At 45.3% G+C, this 24135-nt stretch overlaps 1 pseudogene; it reads left to right on the forward strand.

The window, feature by feature from the left end:
* Positions 1–21410, forward strand: part of LOC121835049 — a 61944-nt pseudogene extending 40534 nt beyond the window's left edge.
* The last annotated feature ends 2725 nt before the right edge of the window (positions 21411–24135 follow it).

The following is a 24135-nucleotide window of genomic DNA, read 5'->3' on the forward strand; positions in this document are numbered from 1 at the left end:
CAGATACCTGGCAATTTTTTTTACTTCGATTTACACAATGCACTTTAAATCTAAAATGGCTCTTTTTTTTCCTCTTTGGCACAATGGCTTCCCCTTGAGCATCTGAACAAAAGTCAACATATAGCGTCAGGAGTAGTCGATCGAAATTAATAACTGCTGCGTTCCCAATCGGTTTGTCCTTTTAAAACGAACTATTCCCGATGTTCCTTCGCGTCCATCATTGTCCTGTTGATCAGCTCAAGTTTCCAATCGGGATGCAAGCCATAAATTTTCCGCGAAAGTTTCAGCACACTAATTACCCTGCTTCTTTATCGGTTACCATTGCTACAGTAACCGATAAGCTGAGAACTCATGGTGTTTCTTTTGAACGCCCGGCCTTCGGTATGCGCTAGTTGCCTTCCACCGTGCTTCGGCTGCGCCTCTGCGCTCGACGCTCACAAGACGCCGAGGCACCATCGAAGGGAGAAAGTGCGCGCTGCCGTCCCGGGCAATTGAAACTTTTTTCTTACCACTCCCATCCCGTTTATGGAAATAGAAGAGCTTGAGATATTACAATAATTAGCTTGCCTAGTGTCCTCAGAAAACAAGTCGCGGAAGCGTAAACAATATTATCACCGGAACCTTATTGTTCCGCTCTGAAGTTGCTTCGCATATTCAGCCGACGAAAAATTGAATTGAGAGCGTGGTGCCACATCGCGAAGTAGTCAGACAAGACCGTCCTCATGTCGCTCCTTTGTCTCGATGAAGTCTGAAGCCACACGCCAATGCTTTGGATGCCAGGACAGAAATACGTTCATACTGCTGGCGCTTAGAAGAAGCGATAGAAAACCAAAGTTCTACTGCTGTGGCCTTTCTGGAAGGCCTTAAAAACAGCGTTACAATATTTCCTTTATGAAAGCCTTCTCTTGCGTGTTCGGAATGATGAAACATCGTTGTTTTTGTTTTTTTCTAAATGAGGCACGTTTTAAATGTATTTTCTACGATCTAATGAACGACAGTGAGAGAGTAATCTGTCGGCATATTGATATGCACATTTTTTGTACCGCGTGCATTTCTAGATTGTTGCGCGCACGAAAAACGTTGCTAGGTGAGCCGTAAAAACATATCGGTTATAAGGCACCTTCACAAGTGGAGTTTTATACTGCATGATTGAATTGTTTGCTTGAAATTGATTTACAAGTTCTGCAAGACTTTAAGGTAATTGCAAATTTGGTAAACCCAAAAGTTGTAAACTAATATTTTCTCTAAGCTATGATAGCAATAAAAAGCCTAGTCTACATGTTAGCGTAGGCTACCTAAATATATATATATATATATAAAAACAAGAAACAAGCAAAAAAAGCGCTAAAACATTTTTCTTTAATTTTGAACATACGATTTTTATAGCTGGGTCAGTTTTACAGGAGAAGCTTTCAGTTGCAAAAATAACTTTAATATATATGTGCCTCGAACACCTGTACGATGATTAAACGCTACTTCAACTGTGCCCCACCATTTCGAGACTTTCTCTTGATGGACTCATAACGTCCTAATTCTGAAGATGACGAGTTTACATATCGCATCTCTCACTGTTCTTCCGCGGTCATTTCGGGCATCTAACACAAAAACCCAGATATATTAATGACTGCAAAAAGCCGACAGGCCAGTACACGCAGTATCAGACTTCGAACCCCCCCCGGAGTTTATTTGCTTATTCATTAATTTATTCGCGATAATTCAAAAAAACCTTTGCAGCGCCTTGCATGAGGTGCGACGGCCCACCACAAACCAGGCTTGGAATCGAAACAAAAAAAACAGTCACTATCAACAAAATCACTCGTAAACTCCTATCAACCGATATCATTTTAAAGTTATGGGCTTAAAAAGCATTGTCGGTGAGACCAGTAAGGTATCATGACATCCACTTTTTTCTGCAGCTATATGTTTCTCCGATCGCCGAACTATTTGTTTTATTAGACTGTAGAATCGCATGCAGGTCCTCTCCAAGTGGAGACAAAACATACTTTCAGGATTTCACCGCCACGCTGACGCGCTGCGTGTGTGGGATCGCAGTCTTCTAAAAACATAATTCTTACAAAAAAGAAAAAAACCTTTAAAATTTATTTATTTACTTCTAAGTTACCCTTTATATTTTTATTTACCGAATTAACTGTGCCGTTCTTCAACAAAGACGTAGTATGGAGCCGAGCGATTGACTCGCGCCTGTCAACTACACTTCTATTGACTTCTTAAATCGCTTTCCCTGTCATCCCGGAAAATTCGACGTCCACTCGCCTATTTCATTTCTCGCCGCGGTTTTGTAAGCCCAGTTGCCATCCTCCATTGACGTCATGCGAACACTCGAGACGCGTTACTTAATTCAACAACGTCCTTATTTAATTTGTCCTTCGCCGTCACCGTCTCCGTGTTCTCCCAAGAGAGACTCTCGATTTCTTTAACTCTTTTTTTTTCTGACCCTCTTCCACGCCATCACAAAGAAGATTTAATTACGACGAAGGGTTTATGCCACCGACGTATTCATACACTTTTTTTTTATAGCGCAGTACGCATAAAGGTCTACATTTAGTTTCGTAATTTTACTTCGTAAAAAAGCTATTCCACTTGTACTTTTTGTTCTCTTTTTTCTTATTTTATTCACTTATTCGTTAATCATCCCCGAGAACCTTCTTCTCTATATGGGTCAGTATCCCTCAATCCCTCGCCCAGCTATTAGTACGCATAACTGCAAAGGATTGTCAATCTTGCGTTCGGGTAGGAAAAAACTTCTAAAAAGAGAAATTTAAAAAAAAAGGGAAGATTGCTGATGAAGAAAGAACAACGACGAAGTGAATAAAAAGTTTTTACAGTTTCGTTCTCTGCTGTTCAAGAAAGAAACGAAAGGCCAACAATTTGTTTTCCTCGGTGTCCTGACAAAAGAAATAGGCGCAATGTCCGGTGCACGCAATATGTAGTTCTGTTTGGGTTACGGCACTTCTCATTTTTAGCAGAAGCTCTTCTCTACGGTCCCGTTTACGGCGGGAGATAGGAAGCGATGGCTAAGGCTCTTTTCGACCCTGGGTTACGAAAGTGATCCACCTGAACCACATAAGGCCGGATGCACAAAATATCTTCCTTCCGAGTCAAACAGGATTGTGCCTAAGGTGTCGTTAGTGTCTACGTTTTGTCTCACTTAATCTCGAAGGTCATCACCCCGTACGAAGGCCTTGCGCAAGCCAGGGTCTATGCGCTGCTGGACTCATTCGCAGCAGTGTGAGAGTGTACTCACGCAATACCCAAGTAAAATTGATTTTACTCAATCGTCCACTATATTTTGTAACTGGGGTTTTGTGTCTTTGGTACATAGGGCCGTTTATTTCAGCCAGTAAAGATACCAGGGTGTCCGTAATACTAAAGCGCTAGAGGAATCTTATGAAGTAACACGCGACCATGTAATGCTTGCATCGAATAAAAATCGGAACTGCAGCGTTCGATTGTGCACGAGCCAAGGTAATTTACAAGCGTGTGTCGGCACCTGTCTACGCGTGATAACTAGGGTTTGGAATTTTCAGTGTAAACGGATAAAAAACCGATAAAGGTACGGCGAATTCGTTTTCGGAAATTCGGTTTTAACCAAAAAAGGTCAGTTTGTAGGTGCGGCATTCCCGGTTTAAACCGGTAAAAACCGATAAAAGTAAGTCTAACACGTTTTATAAAATCGTGTTTTGACCAATAAAGGCCAGTTTTTTAGCCCCCCTTGTCGGTGGGTTGGGGAGGGAGGGGGGAAAGAGAGAGAGAGGGCTTTTCAAGGTTCGACATTGTGTGACGTCTTCGTGATTGCCCTCTTCCAAGGTTTAACATGCACGAAAAGGGGCCTTGGATTGGCCTTTGCGAGACATCTGTGTCCTTTCTGTGATCGGGCTTAGCGTGTCAAGTAAGCGGTCCTAAAAAAAAAGTTCGGGTGCGGGCTAGTATACACAAACTCAACCCTGTTACGTCACGCCGCAGTAGTGGAGTGTCGGGCGCACTTCCGGTCTGGGGCGGTGGGCGGAAGTGACCGTATGAGACATGCATTCCTGTGTTCTTTTGGAAGAAACCAGACAAACAATCTGCCTTCTTGTCAAAACGCTGCGACGGGGCCTGTACCAGAAAAGCCAGGAAAGGTCTGAAGGTCAGTTTTCGTGTGTTTTCTGCCTGCTCGGTTCGTCCGAGAACGTGGATAGAAGCCGTGAAAAGGGGCATACCAGACGCTCTCAAACTACAGTTGCTTTTGCAGGCAACACTTCGGGTTGAACTCACACAAACATGTGGTTGCCAGATGTATTTTCTTTGTTCCAACATAAACGAGGGAAAACCGCCGAATCGTCCGAACCACCCGCGGGTTCAGTGCATCTTCCAATTCAAACCGCCGCCTGAACGTTCGAACTGTCGTCTGGTCTTTCAAACTTGCTCTGCTTTTTGTCGTCTGCTCGTTCAAACAAGAGTGGCCCGCAGATTAAGGTTCGACACGGTGATTACGATCGGAAGTAATTGCAGGCCTCAAAAGACTTTCAAGTAGGCTCGATGTAAACAGTATATACAAGATGTTGATCACTGGTACCAGTGGCCATCACCGACTTGTTACGCCTGATTAACTTGGTTTGTTGCCGCTTCCGATTTTCAGTATCGACGTCGATGATCGCCGCTAGCGTCTACAATTTTACAGCACGAGCGACTTCGAGAACAAAATTAGCTAGAAGTGTCTCATCATGGTTTTGGCGACCAATCTGCTGCGTTCACGCGAATGAATTGCCGCATGTCAAACTATTTGCGCAAAGTTTAGCGGCGTAACGAGCCTTGATAATTTCGCTCAGGCCACCAAAGTTGTAAGACATTGTTATGAGGTCGTAGAAATAACAATTCGCTCTCAAAAAAGAGTACGCAGACTCACACAGACGCCGACAACGTGACATTGCAATGGTGTGTTGACGCGGGACGTGGCGCTTCTTGCCCACACTCCATTGCGCATGCGTTTGAACTGTCGTCCGCTCTTTTAAACGTGTCTGCTTTTTTGTCGTCTGCTCGTTCAAACCACAGCGGCCCGTAAACCAAACGTTTGCCTCGTAATTGCGATAAGATGTAAGCAGGCTTACAGACACTTTTAAGTTTGAAGATTGGTTGGGTTAAGTAGGCTCAGTAAACAGTAGAGACAAGGAGATCTTGATCATTTTTACCAGTAGCCGTCATCGACTCGTAATGTCCGATTCTACTTGTGATTTTCAGTATGGACGTCCACCATCTCAGCTACGGTCCACGCTTTCGCAGCCCGAGCGACGTTGCGACTGAAGCAAAATCTCATCGTGGGAGTTAGGCCTTGGCGCTCATTCTGCGACGTCCACGTAAAATGTATCGCAGAACGTCACATTTTTAAGGCGAAGTTTTGCGTAGTGTCGAGCCTTGTTAATTTTTTTGAATCCGCTCAAGTAGTCGGACATTGTTAGGAGGACGTAGAACCAACAATTCTGACGCGAAAAAGAGCACGATGAGTCACACCGACGCCGAATACATCGCATTTCAATGGTTTGCTTATGGGTGACAGCGAGCTTCTTGCCCACCCTCTGCCACACATGCGCGGCGACGGTGCGTCCACTAGGTGCGCTCCGGTTTGTTTGCAAGCATGAATTGGTATATCAGGTTTTTCACTTCATGCACTTCAGAGGACATCGAGGAAAGCCGTTAATACCTTTCATAGCACCCTTTCTCAAACTTCCCTGTAGTTAAAGACATAACTACAATAGATTTTGTTCGCCATTCCGTTGGTTTCTGTACGGTCATCACCTCAGACAAGTCACGTCGTCAGAATGGGAAGGAGAAAGAAGCGCGCTGAAGATTATGCCCGCGAATTCCGCGATTTTAAGGTGTGTCGTGACGGAAGTTGTAGCGAAGACCACGTGTGTATATTTGCCATTATTCTTTGAGTAATCACAAATATCACAGCTATGAGGATCATCTGATCCGGTGTCCGATGGTGTCTCTTTCATATTCACCGAAAAGAAAACGGTAAACGTTTCTTGGGAATAAACATATACCGAAAAAAACGAAAATTCTTTTTAAAAGAAACACCGAAAAAAGTACGTCGAATTCTGAAAAGATAAAAAAGTGAAAGCCGCTTACAACTCCCTGTAACGCCGAATTAGAGCGCAGCTCTTGAGGAGTAGGAGGGAGGGCACAGGGGGGGGGGGGGTAAACTAACCAGGGGGGTCACGTGACCTTGGGGGTCACGTGACCCCCATTCCCGATGATGTCATCACTGACGTCACTGATGACGTCGTCAGTGACGATGACGATGCGGGTACCGATGACGTCATTAGTGACGTCACTGATGACTTCACCAGTGATGATGACGATGACGATGCGAATGTCGGTGACGTCATCAGTGACGTCGCTGATGACGTCATCAGTGATGATGACGATGACGATGCGGATGCCGGTGACGACATCAGTGACGTCACTGATGACGTCATCAGTGATGATGACGATGACGATGGGGATGTCGGTAACGTCATCAGTGATGATGACGATGACGATGCGGATGCCGGTGACGTCATCAGTGATGATGACGATGACGATGTGGATGCCGGTGACGTCATCAGTGCTGATGACGATGACGATGTGGATGCCGGTAACGTCATCAGTGATGATGACGGTGACGATGTGGATGCCGGTGACGTCATCAGTGATGATGACGATGACGATGTGGATGCCGGTGACGTCATCAGGGATGATGACGTCATCAGTGATGATGACGATGACGATGTGGATGCCGGTGACGTCATCAGTGACGATGACGTCATCGGGGGTCACACGACATCGGCGGGGGTCACGTGACCTCGGGGGGTCACGTGACCTCGAGTAGGGGGTCACGTGACCTCAGGGGAGTCACGTGACTTCGGGGGGTCACGTGCCCCCCACGACGTCACGTGACCCCGGTGGGGGGCTCGCGCGGTGCATTATGGGACATTTCCCATGATGCACCGCGCGGTTACGCCGACGGCGACGCCAACGGCGACGCCGACGGCGACGGCGACGCCGACGCCGCTCAAGCCGGAAACGGGCCCCTAAGAGCTGCGCTCTAAAACCGAAAACGCGGAACCCTAGTGATAACAGAGCGCGTTTTCCTCCGATATGCGAGGCACAAATTCCAGCATTATGGCATTGGTGTGTGGGTGGTATATGTCTCTCTGAGGACGGGGAGAGAGAAAGGGCGAGGCGGTGACCAGAGGGCGTTTTCAGTCGGCGCCGATGGCAGGCAGACTGGTCGTTAAGCAAGCTGCGCCTGATTAAACACGCTCTGTCCGCTCGACTCGGCGGCTAGTCAACTGGCATCGTAAACAATGCGCTTGGGCCCTGGGTCCGCCCCCGTCGGGCTGAGGCCAGCCATTTTAGACTGCCTGCCTCTCCTGGCATGAGTCCCTGCACAATGGCGCATTCCTCGCTACGCACTCCCCCGATACCTCCGTGGTTCCGGTGATCACAGGACGCGCACGCCGGTGGGAGTTGTCCGGCCTAATAGGATCTATATGAAATGTTCAACGGAGACCGTATTTGAGCGTGTCTTTTGCGAAGCATGAAAGCTCTTCACGAGACAATGCCTAAAGAGCTAAAATATAACTAAGGGCTAGAGTAAAGTAGACCTCTTTTATTGGCATGCACATAAAAAAAGTAGTTCAAAAATTAAAGAAAAATGTATTCTCGATCTGAAAAAAAGACAACGTTTCTTGCCGGACTAGACTGATGAGGCAGGGATTCGCGGTCCACTAGAATGCTTTCGCCTTCGCGGACCTTCATCTGAGAACCTCTGGGCTACGTTATGGGTTAGGATTGGTTTGTCTAGCTTAGGTTAGTTTGGTTTTCGTTTTTTTTTTTTTGGAATATACCAGGTTAGGTTAGGCGAGGTTAGGCTAAGTGAATGCAATCTACTGGAAAATAAAAAAAAATCAATAATTACCGGCACGACAAAAATAGCTTTAATAAATTTGTGGTTCCATTACAAAATCCGGCGGGGCACCCATTGAAATCTATATATCTATACGCTCCGCCTGCAAATGGGATTTTGACGCGCTCGCCTGTAACTAGACCAAACGGAAGACTCACATAGACACAAACTAATAAGTATAATGAAGAAGAATGCAGATAGCGCTCTTCGATCGCCCCGCTCCGAGGGAGCCCCGGATCCTCTCCGCACTTTCACTCACTTGGTTCACGGTCCTGGCTATCTGTGTGTCTCTCCTTTTCTGTCTTTCTCTCTTTTCTCCTCTATCGAGAATGCAATCTGAAATAATGAGTCTGGAAGGCTGGGAAGAGCGCGCATGCGCGACGGAATTCACCTACTCTCCGCCTTCTTTCCCATCAGACTCGATGCCCGTGGGCTGTAGCACTACGTCTTCATTAAGCTGCACGACGTACATCTTCTTTTTGCCTCAAAGCTGCCGGAACTAGGCTGACAAACCGCCATACTTCCAATGCCAAAATAAACATTCTGGGAATACATTTTTTGACGTGGGCTACCGCGAAGCATAGCATAGCGCGTAGAATAGCATAGTGACCTCAATCCAGCAACAGCAGAGGGTGAAGACACCGCTAGACACGGCACATAATTACCGTTATATTGTTAAGCTCGGATTGACAAGTTGGGCTCGTTGCTTCAATACGTACCAAAAGCGCCAAACAGGGAAAGTGTAAGGAAGAGAATGTTTGCGTTTGTGTCGTCGTCAATCCGTCGTCAAGCGGGTTTCACATGCAGCGATTTTGGCCCGAGAGCGGCGTGATTTCTGCCGTCGTGTCGCTCTGTCCAGCCGTAGCGGCCGAGCGGCACGGTTCCACCAGGTTGGAAATTTTTTGCCGCGGCAGAGCGGCAGCTTGCACGCTGGCGACTCACAGCGCGGCGGGAAATCAAGTGCCTGAAGGAGAAATATTGCGGGAAAGCTGGTGCATAGGACGACGGCGTTTTCGCCTTTTCACGTTCTTGAAGCAGACGAAGAGCAGAGAAAGCACGCAACCGAATGGTTTGCGGTTTCTTTTTTCCGACGGTTCGAGCTTCTTTGCTTCAGAAGTCGCGTCGGAACTGTTCAGGAGTTTATAGAGGAGGGGGATTGCTGTCCCCTTCCTTGGAATTCCTTTTCTCAATGAGTTACGCGGCTCTTTTTTACTTTCCTCGCCTAAGTACCAACTGGACCAAGCGCAAGAGACGCTAATCGGAAGTGGCTTGTGTGAGCGCTAGTGATAATAACAAAAGAAGAAAAGAAAAACTGAGTGACATTGACGTGTCTTTTCCAACACAAATTGTCACATCAAGTAAGACAAAATGTATCGTGCCCAGTTCAATGAACTGTTTATCAGTGAAGTGTCGAAGCGTCGGGTCCTTTGGGACGCGCAGCTTCAAAGAATTTAGGGACAGTGGGACCAAAGAAAAACTGGCGAGAGGTGACTGAGGCCGTGAAAGTGATTGACAAGACCGGTATGAAATCACTGCATTACTACGGGAGGTTCGGGTACAGGAGGTTCGGGTTGGCCATTCAGTTGGAGTCTTTACATCCGAGGAAGGCGCTGCCGGTGACGCTGCCGAAGATGATTTGAGGTTTCATCCTCCGCAAAAACGAAGTTGAAAAAAATAAAAAAAATAAGATTAAGGTTTATTGAGTATTTTAAACGCTTCTGTTTTGTTTTATTAAGGTTAAATTAAAGAGAAACCTGAGAACTAAGGCATTCAAATTGTTCTTAGAAGCCGCTGTAACAGACTGCGCGCATCTGCTTGCTGAAAGCAACATTGGCCATCGCAACGGCAGGAAACGCTCATGTGAAGTGAAACCTCGCGATTCGTTCCGTCGCGCCGCTAGCTTCAGGGATTTCAACCGCGGAATCGCTGCACGTGAAACCCGCTTTACTCTGTCCCTGTTATCGCCGCTTTTAGTAAGTTTTTTAAGGGGTATTAACACGAAGGGAGAAATCCCGGGAGATATCTCTCGCATCACGAGACGAAAACGCGATGCTTTTGCAGATCGCAAAGCATGACGTTTTCGTCGCACGATGTGCGTGCCGTGGAGAAATCCCCGGGATTTCTCCCTCGTCTGAAAACCCTGTAAGGCCTGCTCACACATGCAGCGGAGCGCTACAAGCATAGCACTGACTTCGCGCTAAGCGCGTGCTGACGGGAGCGTTCACCAGCTTTGTATTGTACCTAGGGTGCCTCAATGTCCTTCTGTTAAGGGTGATGCCACCCTTTGCAGTACCCGATGCCGACAGCACGCGCTCACGGGTAAAATACAAAGAAATTGACGAAAACAAAATGTCGCCATAGCACAGTCAGCGCCACAAACGCGTGCAGGGACACGCTCTTTCACGCGCTTTTGAACAAAAAAGAAAAATAAATGTGTGGGACAAAATGGCGAGATGTCTCCACCCTAAGCAAAGCGCACATGAAGGCACCCTAATTGTACCGTCAAAACTCTTGCTCATGGCAGACAATGAGTAGCTGAAGACACGTGAACAGCACTGCATCAGCACTTCGCTGCATGTGAAACCGGCCTTCAAGCCCTTTTGTAACTTTCCTCGTCGTTCGCTGGTCGCGCTCGGCATGTGTCCAAACGTAGACTTTGCTTGCTTGCTCATGTTGGTGTGGGAGGCTATGGATTATAGTGTAAGCAACGAAGCCCAAATGTTCGTTTGACGTCATGATGCGTGCCACCAATGGCGTTCAGCGGAGCTGAGGGAAGAGAGGGGGGAATGGAGGACGGGGGGTGGGGGGGGGGGGGGGGGGGGGGGGGGGTGTAAGCAGTGCGCTTATACTCAACACCGCCTAGAAGAGAAGGTTGCAATGCTGACATTTTTTCGACATCTGCGAAGTCCAGTGACAGACACAGATTGGAAACAGAAGCTACACAGCTCTCGGCTTCGAGTCAAGCTTGAGCCAAACGTTTTCAGAGTCGTCGTGTCCAATCTATGCCCAGCATTGATCTTCGCAGATGACGCCATCTCATTCAGCACTAAGGCTTCGTTAGCCAAGGAAGTGTCGTAACAATCCCCTCTTCCCTCCCTTCTTTCACTGCGTAGGGAAGTGGGAAACGCGGGAGAGGGGGGGGGGGGGGGGGCTGCGTATTAGCGGTATTGTACCTCGAATGCAATTGGCGGAATCTGCAAGTCAGGAAATAGTTTTAGGCAACTCGTCATTCGCTTGGCTCTGTCTGTCGAATGGCAGCGATTGGTTTTCCAGTTAGCTTTCCCGAACGTTGAAGCACCTGTGTTGGTAAAGTACTGCCGAGGACATAATATGTTAGTTAACGTAGTCCGTTTTTCATCAAAAAAGAAGCGGGGAGAGGAAGTGACCATGTTCAGGTAAATGAGTAAAGAAATGACATAGTGCGAAATTACCCGACCGCAAGAGAGAATGCTCTGAACGTACGTACGCACCCTTGCACACTCGCGTTATCTGTATAAAAGATTCAAGCTAAATAACCAAACCACGGCCGCTGACGAACCCGCGTGCCAAAGGACATTTGAGTAATTCTTTTTTTTTTTTACTTTTTGAACAGTTATTCTAGCAGACGCCAGTAGGTGTAACTAACCTCACAGCATAGTCTTTGTTCCAGGTGTAACTTAAAAAAAACGTTCTATTTAGAGGGATCGTGGACACACACTGGACTTGCTCCATTTTGCATGTCGCACGAGGAACAGCCACCGCAGATGAGTATACCTATTTGCCAGCTTCCGCCCCTGCCCCGCTGTGTAGTCAGAGACAATGGCGACTCATCTGGGAGTCGGACCCGGCGCGTATTCATGACCTACCTTCATTCGGAGACTGCGGCGTTGAAAGCAGGACCGCAATCAGAGTCACACCAAATGAAAGAATAAGCGCGTCTGAGTTAATGCCGCAGAGGGAGGAACCCGCTTGTCCTCTCTATCCTGTTTGCTTTATATTCGTCTTTCTTTATTTGTAAAAAGGTTCTTTATTAGGGCTGTTATTTATTTCAATGAATTTGTTTCTTATATCATTTGATAAGCTTTCTTATATTACTATACGAATGGCTAATTTAACATCGTTTAATGCTGAGGCTTAAGTACTTTAATTTTAGGGTTGGTGTATTATGGCTGGATTTAGGTTGGGTTATTTAGGCTAGGTTAGGTTAGGATAGGTAAGGTTTAGGTGAAGTTTTAGTAACGTTTTACTTGGGTAAGTGCACGTAATTGGGTTTGCTTTTTCTGCTTGATTTCGTTTAATTAGGGAATTGATTCATTACGTAGGCTAGGTAGCAAAAATGTGATGCAGATTGATTTTGTCCTTCACCTCGGAAAAAAAAAAGTACCTCAATTGTGCACATTGCAGTGCTCATTTATCACGCCCAATCCCGTCCAATACACTTGCACAGAAAAAAAAAATAAACAGAAACTTTGATCAATCGCCCAAGGTGTTCTCGCGTTCGAAAGCCTGCCACATCCATGGCAACTCCACTCTTGCCGCATTATTTATTCAGCATCAGACGTCGGTGGGTACGATATGCACCGTTGGCACAGAGTATACGTGAGACAACACCCGGCTTCGCAGTCCTGTCTTTAGTCCGGCGTTTCTCAGAACGTGGACCAACGCGTCACATGTGAACACGTTACTGAAATAAAGTAACTAAATATACCGTTCCTTATTACTCACTCAAAGAGTCACCAAATAGTACGTTAGTCTTTACTGTGAACCAATTAGGAACGCGTTACGTCAGCTTGGAGGTAGCGCGTTGCTTTCTCGTCACTCTGGATGTGGTTTTCTTTCTTTCTTACAAAGCAGTCGCCACTTATAATATTTACTTCTGTTAACAATACTTTTGCATTTCAACGCATTTGTCTCGGAATAACTCTGACTATACTGACATATTTTGCACGCATTGTTTTATGGTTCGTCTATAATTTCTCTCGTCGTACGAAGTAAAGACGCGAGATGTGTGGAGAACTAGGTTTAGTACTTGTGTTGCTAACGTTTGCTTCAAAAAGTTAGAAAATACCGTTGCTCCTAATTTCGATAAAAAATCGTTACTCGTTCCTTTTCTTAAAATGTAACTAGCTCGTTACTTTTTTAGGAAAAATTTAACTGGGTACAAGTAACGCGTTACTTGCAACGGGTCAGGTACAAGTCTGCAACGGGTTATTTCACAGACCTAGTAAGAAGCTTCTGCACTCTTAAAACTAAAGTTACTATATATTCCTCCATAAAGAAAAGAACGACTTTGTCCCCTACGCTCGTTTAGAAACGGAGCAACGTTCGTCCCGCAAACGGGGAAGCAACGTACACCCGCCGGCAATATGAAGGTGAACACCTTACCTGGTTTCTTGCCTGTTTAACGGCTCCCTAAAGCTATATTAACTCTCAACGTCTCAAATGGTACGCGGTCAATGGTCTAAACTTTACGTTTTAGCCCTCTTCTGGAACAGAACTTGTTCAAAAACTTGCACGAGCGTCAAAAACAAGAAGAGGGCTGTTCACCTTTATATCGCCCACGGGTGTACCTGCCTCGTTTATGTAGCAATATAGCGGACCCGAATCGAGTTAATCGAGCTCAGTAAGCTTTACGTGGACGCCTGGACGCTATGAATAGCGTAAATCTTTACGCAGATCTCTGCCGCCATTTAACCGAAAAGTGGTAGTATCGCTTTCGGAGACGAATTACCTCGCACCACCGGAGGCCCCCCAGGCCTGCTTAGGAACAATCGAAGAAACAAAGTCAGCCACTTCCCGCATATCCAAGCAAGTCGTCTTTCGCAGCGAGCTGTAAAAAATAAAAACGTAACCCGAGGTTTTCACAAAATATGTTTTTTGCCAAACCCTGCTTCCCGCGTTGGTAAGGAAACGCGTTTCGAACGCACTCACTCCGTCTTCTTGTTTTCAACACGGCGATGTTAAGCGAGGACAACAGAAACCCGGCCAGTGCATGCACGTTTCGTTTAATCCTTGCCATTCCCCGCGACACATATACTTCGTTAGCACCGCACGTTAGATAGGAGGGGTAGCCCATTCGAGAAACCAGTTGTCGTTCCTGAAAGAGCAAATTCAAAGCAGCGCTTTGAATTTGCTCTTTCAGGAACGAAATCAGGTTAATCGCTAGCCACCAGATGGCAGAGACAAGCAGAGTAATTCCAAGTGTCTAGGCAAGGTGGCGTTAGATACCGTCCAATTCATCGGCCACACAAAGAAACGAAGATGCTTTACCATCATTTACACATCTATACTATAAATACACATCACTTAGCGTGCCAATACATACGATCAAGTAGAGTCACACACAAAGAGATCATACATATACAAAACACATACAAAAGTCAACATGAACGCTCACTACCTCCTTCACACCCTCGTTACACCGCTCTTCCGCATTTTACACTTGTGGTTTTGAGGGTACGAATTTCCTTGATGTACACCTAAGTACTGAATAATTCTTTCAGCATTTTGAGTTTTTCTCAGTAGTGTCATACCTTCAAAAGTATTTTAAATGGTTCGGAGGATGAATCTCTTTAGAAAAAGTAGACACTCATGCCGTAAATATTTGAAGGCCAATAAAACAAGCCGCTCTACTGCGGTTCCAAGCCATGCGTTTGCTTCCCCGCTCAGCACGCCGTAGAATGGCGCGAATGGATGCCACTTTACATAGTTACTTAGACCCAAACCAGCCGCACGCTTAGCGTGTGTCTTCTATGGGTGTATGTAACTATTAGCATCTAAAGGTTTTGGTGGCTCCCTCAATTGATCTCCCTTCGTGACGCCACAACCAGTATTTGCCTTTCCGTGACGTCACAATTTCTAATCTTGGAAATGAATCATCCGTTGCGACTAAATGTTCGATGGTGCGTTTGTGTAGGGAGCACTACGCAAGCTAGGAGTCGCCGTGTTCTCAAATAAAACAACACCATCGGAGCTCACACTCTGACAACGCTCTGCAGCCCGTTGCCTGGCCATTCATGGCAAGGCGACCACAGTGACGCCTTTGGTCACGCACGTCGCCATATCACCGGCGTGGGCGAGCAAACGACCGGGCGTCCCTTCCGAAGGCTCGGCCTCGAGCATGCGTTCCTTGCTTTCCGCCATGCTTCGGCTGCGCGTGCACGCTCGAGGCTCACGAGAAGCCGAAATATTTTCGAAGGTAGGAAAATTGCGCTGAAGTCGGGACAACTGGAAGCGGGACAACTGGAATGTCTGCCTGCCGTTTTATTCCCTCAATGACTATAGGTCGTCCGACATGTAAGCTCAAGGTATTAACTCTCATTTCTTTTGTCTAAAGTCGCCAAGTCTATCATTTGTCAGTTTGCTCCACGTGACTTTTGTTTGCGAGCCGTTGGTTCGTAGGGCCCACCATTTTGGTACCTTCAGACGTCCAGGGAGCCGTTGGCGGGAATAAGGGTAAAGGAACGTGACTTAATGATGACTATTTCAGATGGTGTCAGAGGGCTGTGTCGATATTTTATTGCCCTGTCGCAAATTGTTTCAATGATAGCGTTTTTCGCAACGCACGCTGAGTAAAGCTAATACAATAGAGAGTTTTAGTATACCGTTTTCATCTTCCGCTCCGCTCTGAGGGTGCCAAACTGCGCATGTGCGGCCCGCTTCGCCGGAATGGAAAGCGGAGGTCCAAAAACGCGTTTTAGTAGAGCGTTTTTCTTCAGCGTAAGAGCGTTTTGAGCGGGTTCGAAAAATTTGCTTGCGTAGCCCCACAAGTGGACGTTTATAGTACTAGTAAGACAAAAAAACCTAAGCGTTAACGCCAAAAGAGTAAAAGGGAGCGTGATTGTAGAGGTAGTAAAAACGAAGGCGACAATATTGAGCACAAAAGAGTATGCACACACCTGAAGAAATATTAAGCTATAAAATATAAATATAATCGTTCCACCTTGTGTGCGAGTGAAGCCGAAGGTATAAGCATGAGCATGTTGCTCTAAACAGTGCTTGGACTGCACGAGCGCGCGTGCTTATCAAGGACGCCGAAAGGCCGGCACTCGCTCTTGTAGCTTCTGCTTCACTCGAACTAAAACTGAAACATATTTACTTATTCGAAGTAGAAAAATAAGAGAAAAGGACGAAGTTTGCGCATTGGGAGTACATCCTTCTGCGTAGTACGAGTACAGCGTTGCTCAAGGCTAGCAAGGCAACTGCACGATGAATCCCCGCTGTTCTCAAGGAAGGAGACTTCTACTAACGAGATTAAGATGGCGAGACTTCGAATCTATGATTCGTATCCCTCGTGCCATCAAGCGCCGAAGCTTCCTTTCCGAACGCGGTTCGCTGGATATTTCCAACGTAGAGAAGAAACCCTTTAGGAAGCTATCCTGCTTAAAGAAGGACCTGGCTGTTCTGCGTGCGGGCCTCCAAATACCAGCACCCGACAGATCGGCGCAGGGTGTTGCCAATCTGGCGAGACGCTTTGCATGGTTCTTCCTTGAATGGCCTATCCCAACCGTCTGTTCGTACTTGGATGAGCGTTTGGACGGAACTTGTCGGTGTTCTTCAGTTCTGTGAACCTCATCGTGGGTCACATCAACGAGAGGTTCGGCCACCTTCTCGCTGACATGAACAAACATAGGTGGTTGACCCTGGAGAAACTAGAGCTGTGCTCACAGGTGAGACCCTGCATGGTTTGTGTAAATTTCGCGTTTCCATTGTTTCTAGCACAGCTGCTCTGTCTGGTGAAAAGTTAATTTTTTCTATACGCCATAGGTGTACATGGGCAGTGTCAGGAGAAGTCACGACGAGCGCGTTCGTAATCTATGAGTATTAGTAGGCCACTTTTATGAGCCCTCTTTGCTCTACTTTACGCTCTGCGAGAAGCATCGTCCCCACCGCGCATGCGTGGCCCGCTCTGAGTTGGAGCATAAAGTTAGCGGAGTGAGCGTGCGCTCCGCTTCACAAGTTGTAGAGCGGACTGCCCTCAGCGTCCTTAGCATGATCGCTTAGATCTCAAGATGGCGGCACTTACTCAATACGCGTCGATGTTTTTGACCGTGACCTCAGCTTGAAAGAGGTCGAATCAAGAAGTAAAGCGTACGCCCCGCGCGTAAAAAGTAAACCATTCGATTTGAGTTCTATGTAACACAAAACAGCATAATCAAACGAAGTGAACGAGTATCACTTTGCAACCAGCACGGCGTCGGTAAAGTCGTCGCGTTTTGTGGACGGCCTATGGCTATGCAGTCAGATGTACGGGTGCGCGTGCTTGAACGACGATTATATCTGTGCATGCGCCCTCCTGTCGAAAATGCCACTGAAAGCTGACCACGAGCATAGCACTCGCAAGCTGCACCAAAGAAACCATTCCTCTCAGCTTTATTTATTCACACTCGCTCGCAACTTTTGAATTGTTTAACTTTCCTCAAGAAATGTTTGCGTTGGATTTCCTTGGTAGATATAGAAAATAAAAGAAACTTGAATGCAGCCTTTTTAAAAGTGCAACCCATGGTGCCGCTAGTCTTCGAGGCCGCCTTATTTTGGCCAAGTGTCTAGGGGGCAAGAGAGCTACGTCATTGTTTGTCGCGGATGCGAGTCTAAATGTATTAGACACGAATGCTGCGTCAATACTGAATATGAAATGGGTTCTAGTCACAAGTCTCGCACTAAAAGCGATGCCCAAAATATGGCGGCCGAATATGTTACCCGGTGGTGTTTTGAAAAGAGTTACCAATAACGGTCGAAAGAATATTCCACGTCAATTTTTTGTCTGGTGAAAACCAGACAGGCATAAACAATGCAAAATCGTGCAAACACAACCCTGGACTTCTAAGCAATAGTGGTAGATTTGAACAGTTTTCAGAAGTTTCGTTTTGAATTCCGGCGTAGCGGGCCTCGCATGCACAGTTTGACGGCCTCAAACCTTAGCAGAATTAAGAAACAACTATATATATATATATATATATATATATATATATATATATATATATATATATATATATATATATATATATATATATATATATATGAATTTATGATACCCAGTTTTTTACAACCCTACAATGGAAATACGCTTTATCTTAGAGGAGTAACAAGTCCCATATCACATGTTTTGGTAGTGTTTAAATACTGCCGTGTTGTAAGAGTGTTTTTCTTTGTCTTTTTTATTAGGCCGTCAAGGACAAGGGAACGTCAAGGACAAGGGTTTTGTTGACCGCACAGCATGCCCATATGCCGTCCATCAAAAAAATTAGAAGAAGACCACAAGAGGGTGCTCGTCGTGAAGCACCAGGCAGTGATGTGCGCAGACGGCATAATTTGACGGCTGGACGAAACCTACAAAGACCATGGGCATTTTTTTTTGTTTGTTTAATATTAGAGTGCATAAAACTATCACAGTAAATTATGTTCAAGCTTTTGTACTGAGCGAAATACCTGTCCAACTGGGCTGAAAGGCATCTAGAAATATTTTAATAAAAAACGTTTACTAACGACTCCCATTTTACTTCTCAGATGTGCGTGTGAATATTGCATCTAACCAATTTACAGTGTTACTGTTGAATTCAGCATTGTAAGAGTAGACTATGTTGCGTGGCCTTCTATTGCAAGAAAAGACCGTAGCACAAGTGAGGCAGAAACTGGGCAGAAGCTTAAGCTAAAAAACGCACTTTCATAAACACACAAAAGAAATAAAAAGAAGTGTATAGTGAAGCAAAATGGTTTCATGTCACCCCCCATGGCAGATACATACACTGCGCTCCACTGTTAATACGAACACGAAAAAAATCGCTTTTATTTGCAGTTTATTTCTTTGACAGCTATTGAAAAAGCTGAAAATTTGGCGCTCAGATTGGTGCCCCAAACGAGCGCTTTATTCCACACCAATAGGCAAATGTCAGCCCCTCGAATTTAAGGTGAAAAATGAAAACAGGATATTGAATGCTCCCGCTAACAGTGTCGCGCAGTGTACATAAACACCAAGGCACCATATCACAAACCGAAGCATACGAAGAAGAAAAGACTCATTTCATTGGGGAAAAAAAAGTAGAGATATAAATGGAGCACTCGCTTTCGCTAATTTTCACTGTCTTAATGCCTGAAGTAACCAAACAAAATATCTGTCCGTTTGCCGACTGCTTTAGTCTTTGGTCTTTAACCTTTAATTTTTGGCTCTGGAGAGCTGCGGCACCGCGGAAAGCAGCAGCCCGTACCACCGAGGCCCGCGGTGCCGCGACTAGGGAACATGGTAATGTGATGAGTATATACGTGCAAGATGACGACGACATGGGTTGTTGGTATTGGGGAGGGTGGCAGTCCGATTCGCAGAAGTCCAGACTTCGTGGAGGCGGGTTGGGCGGGTGAGCAGCGAGCTATGAAGATCTTGCACGCCGTTCGATCAGTGCATGAAGGAGCACCAGGAACATAATGGCGCTATTGCTCACTGGGGTCCACTGGGGTCAAAGAATCATGCTCCAAGGAGGTAGTCCAGCCGAAGTAGAAGCTGCCGCCTCCGAGGAACCGAGGCCCAGGGCTCAGATTGAGACACCGCCGTCGCCCGGTGTGTCATCCTCTCAACGTCGTCGTCGTCATCTCGCATAGAAAATTCGAGCCCGCTGGCTTAGACAAGGCAGCACCTGTTCCCACCGTTCAGGGGCCGTAAAAGGATTGCGGCCAGCGATTTCTCGAAGCAGCCAGAGGTTCTTGACTACCGTGAAACGTTTTCTGGGGGACGCCTTTTCAAACAAAGTCTGCGCAGCTTCTTAGTGCAGCGAGGTTCATAAGGGTCAAGCGCGCTCCCAAGCATGATTTCAAATAGCGAGCACCCACCTTTCCAGAAAAGCACCATCTAGTGAACTTTCACTGAGAGTGGAACGTACTTCTCAATATGGCGACGATAGCGGAGCTGACGCTCCACGCTCGAATCCCAGAGCGGGTCGCGCATGCGCGATGGCGACTCCGCTTTCCATAGAGCGGAGCGGGAAACCGAAAACGGTCTACTAAAACTCTCTAATATGTAAGGAATAATTCTACGCTACAACTGGGCTGATGGGGACGATACTCTCAAACGGTGGTTTACTTACTAGTTTTGAGTATAGCCCCCGAAGGTTTCTTGTGGGCTCAACGAGTGAAGATGGGAATTTTTGACGGGTGCTACCGCGTCTTTTTTTAACAATAATTTAAAAGCCACCTGTGTCAGAATGTATTGTGCAAATATTTTTTTAAAGAATATTGTTGTTTGTCTTTAATTATGACACCTTTTGTGTGTGATGTTAGAAAGGCTATTTCGCACTTGCCGCAGAACTTCGACCCCCCTCGTTAAGTGCCGGCTTGACGTGTGCAATAGGCTTTCGCTTTCTTCTACTTCAGATCGCAACTGTTACATGGGCCGGTGAACCTTGGAACCACGTGAATTCGAGCAAAGTCGCCAGTTTTCGTCACAGCATACATCATCAGCGGTTTTTCTGCAGGATGCTTGGGACACGTAGAAACGGAGCGGTACATCGTATGATTATTGCCTACAAAAGGACGCATCGGTCACTCTTCGCACGGGGTTCGGTGCTGGCATGACGTGCGCAGTAGGCTTGCGCCTTCTTCTACTTCATGTTATTCGTGTTTATTAAAAAAGTTGGTCGTTACTCGCGAAAAAACCAGCCGATATCGTTCCCCAGCGTCCCTGAAAATTTCAGTTTTTGATGCTGCAAAGCGGTCTCCACTCCTTGTGCGACGGTTGTGGAATTGATGTTGCTGGCCCCTGGTGACGTTTAACTTAACCCTTCACCTCTAACCGACGATCAACTTCAGAAAATGCCTGAAAGTTGTTGATGTATTACCAAAATTAGGTAAGGGATAAAACACTTCTAAATCATGTGGCTGAAATGGGTAAGAATCAAGTTCAACTAGATAAGAAGAGAGAAGCGCTAAACGTGAAGTTTAGTTCAATGGAAACGAAAATCGGCTTACTAAACAGCTTTAAGGATGAAATGCGGGATATCGGCGCACACTCGACCAGACTATCCGCTCAGCTTGCCTCGGTCTGCTCGAAACAAGACGACCTGGAAAACTGGTCGAGAATAAATAATCGACTTTTTTATGGCATTGTCGAGCCTAACGAAACAAGGTTCCCATCAGAATCAAAAGTACTTCGGTCTGCAGAGACAGACTTTAGATGACCATGACAGGCAGTGACATCGAACGTGCGCACGACCTGGGCCGCCCTATGCCAGAACGAACAAGGCCGATAATTTTGAACCTCCAATCTTTTAAGGTTAAACAACATGTTCTGTCCCGTGGATTCAAACTAAAAAACTGTAACTTCTCAGTCGGCGAAGATTTTTCAGACAAATTAGATACGAACGCAAGCAGCTGGTAGAATTTGTTAAATCCCAGCAGAAGTCGTTTTTACGTTTTGAGAAAATCATTGTTGATGAAAAGCGCTAAGCATTATTTCGATAGCACTGAAGGGTGTGTAAATGAAATGAATGTCTAGCAATCCCCGTCGCCGCCTGGGCGCAAGGCAAAAACTGCGCGTGAGCTCATCTTCGAGATTGTGAATTGCCGCAGTATGAAAACTAAAGTGGATGACTTGGCTGACATCATTGCTCTAACGAAACTTAGTATTGTCATTGCTACAGAGTCTTGGCTGGAAGTTTCTATTACGCTGCTGAAGTCTTTCCTCCCGATTATGCTGCGTACCGCCGAGACAGAAATAAGAATGTTGGTGGTGTCGGTGTTGGTTCACGGCAGTTTGCAAATCTCTGAGATCATGTTTGTTGATTTGAATTGCGAATTTGTTTGGTGGAATATTGCGCTAGAAAATGTCAAATGTATTGCTGTGAACTAATTTTATAAGCCTCCTTTTTCAAACAAAACTACAAGTTTTCCCCTTTTTGATATATTGTCATTTATAAACTATGGCGACCTATTGCTTGGTGGTGATTTTAAGTCTCCTAATGTAAATTTGGCTGAAGGTTAAGCCATAATGCCGAATACTTCTCCCGATTACAAAGCTTTTTTTACATTTTATTTCCAGCTTTGGGGTTCATCACACGACGACGCTAGGCAACACCAGGGAGAGTACGTTGGGTTTATTTTTTAGCAGTCGGAGGGATAACATAGTGTCCCTCTTTAGTACTCCTGGTGTCAGCGACCATGACATAGTAATAGCGAGCCATAACCAGCGAGTCCAAAACCGGAGAGCCAAATCCGCCTAGAAAGTTTTCTTCTATGACCGCGGTAACTACCAAAGCATCTCAAAGTTTCATTCCGACTATTTCTGCGAGATTAGACAGCTTTCCCACCTAGTAGATGTTGAAACTCTGTGGAATCTCTTCAGGAATAAATTAAATTCTTGAGTTGATGCATTCATTCCCTAAAAGGTACTAAGCTCCATACGACGCAGCGATAAACCGTGGATGACCGCTGAACTTCACTCCTTGCTCAAAAGAATAAGCCGAGCATATCTAATATACAGTAAAAGCAACGACGATTCTTCTCTTTCACAGTCAAGCATTGTAAGCCAGCAATTTAAATTTAAGTCGGATAAATGCAAACTTAGAGTTTATGTGTATTTGAGTGATAAACGGAGAAATAATCCTAAAGAACTATGGAAGTATCATAATATGTGAATTATAAATAAAGTAGAATTAGGAATTCCCCCGATTAGTTACAGCGATCTAGTTGTTACAAAAGAAGAGAAGGCGACACTTTTAACACTTACTTTCAATCGATATTTTCGCCCGCAGTTCCTAATGACTATTCGCCCTCTTATGATCTGTCCATAAACAAAATAGACGGAACTGAGATTTCTGACACCGAATTATTAAAAGCGGTAAATTGACTAAAATCGTACAATGCAGGCGGTCCCTATGATATACCCAATCATGTTTTAACTGAATGCTACGGGATCATCTAATGATATTTAGAAATCTTGTTCAAAAAGTCAGTTTCTAGTGGCAGGCTCGCGAGCGAGTGGAAGTCGGTAAATGTTGTTACGATACATGAGGATAGTTCAAAAAAAAAACTTTGTTTAAAATTAGATACAATTTCTTTTCTGTGTACCTGCTCTAAACTAATGAAACACAATCTACAGCAATGTTTTCAGTCACCTAAACAAAAATGGCTACCTCACTCACTTGTAACATTGCTCTAGAAAAGAAATTTCGTGCGAGGCACAGCTGATTGTGTTCTATCACAATCCTGCATATTTATTTGATAACAGACTTCAAGTACATTGCATATTTCTTGATTTTAAGAAAGGGTTTGACACTGTGTCTCATACGCTTATCGTACATAAACGTTTAACATTAAACTTGCCGACAAACATTATAGCACGGCTGACCGACTATCTACATCATAGAAAGCAATGCGTTTTAATCAAAGACAAGCACTCAGCCCTCGTCCATATCACATCCGGATTCCCACAAGGGCCAGTGTCGGGACATCTTTTATTTTTACTTTATTTCTATAATATCATTTACTCGCTAAAAAATATAAGGCTCTATGCGGGTGACTGTGTAGTCTATTTCGAAGTTCGAGTTATGGCCAACTGTTGGGAAGTGCAAGAATACATGCGCCATATCTCAGCCTGGTGCGACACGTGGGGCATGAAGTTAAAAAAAATATATATATATAAATGTAATCACGTACGTTTTACGCGCACGCGCCAGCCTGTCCTATTTGCATAAAATATCAACGGAAATTCTTTGGCGACAGTATGAAATGTAAAATACCTTGGGCATATATTTTTCAGAAAACCTCACTTGGGCGACACACGTTGACTATATAACCATAAAAGTGGCTCCGATACTTAGCTTTATTAAAATAAATTTCAGAGATTGCCCGATGAACATTAAAAGCATAATATATAATGCATATAGTAGACCTATTTTTGAGTTTGCAAGTTTTTTTGGGACCCCAGCCAGGCCTATCCTGTGAATCAGCTGGAGAAAGTACAAAACAAAGCAGCTAGGTATATAGCATGTAATTACAACATTAGACCAAGTGTTAGCCAAAAAAAAGAGTGCTGAGTTTTGTCTCATAAGCCCACAAAAGGCGGGTTTTATCGATTAAAACTGTATCACAAAATCTTTTATAATCAATCAAATCAAATCGAATCAATTACCTCGGCATAAACGAAGCTAGCCCCCCATATGCTACCTCCCCACTTCACGGCAGGAAGGAGAGATTACTAAAAAAGTAAAAGTATCTGTGTA

Source organism: Ixodes scapularis, unplaced genomic scaffold (genome assembly GCF_016920785.2).
Source record: "Ixodes scapularis isolate PalLabHiFi unplaced genomic scaffold, ASM1692078v2 PGA_scaffold11__112_contigs__length_91849675, whole genome shotgun sequence".
NCBI classification, from domain to species: domain Eukaryota; kingdom Metazoa; phylum Arthropoda; class Arachnida; order Ixodida; family Ixodidae; genus Ixodes; species Ixodes scapularis.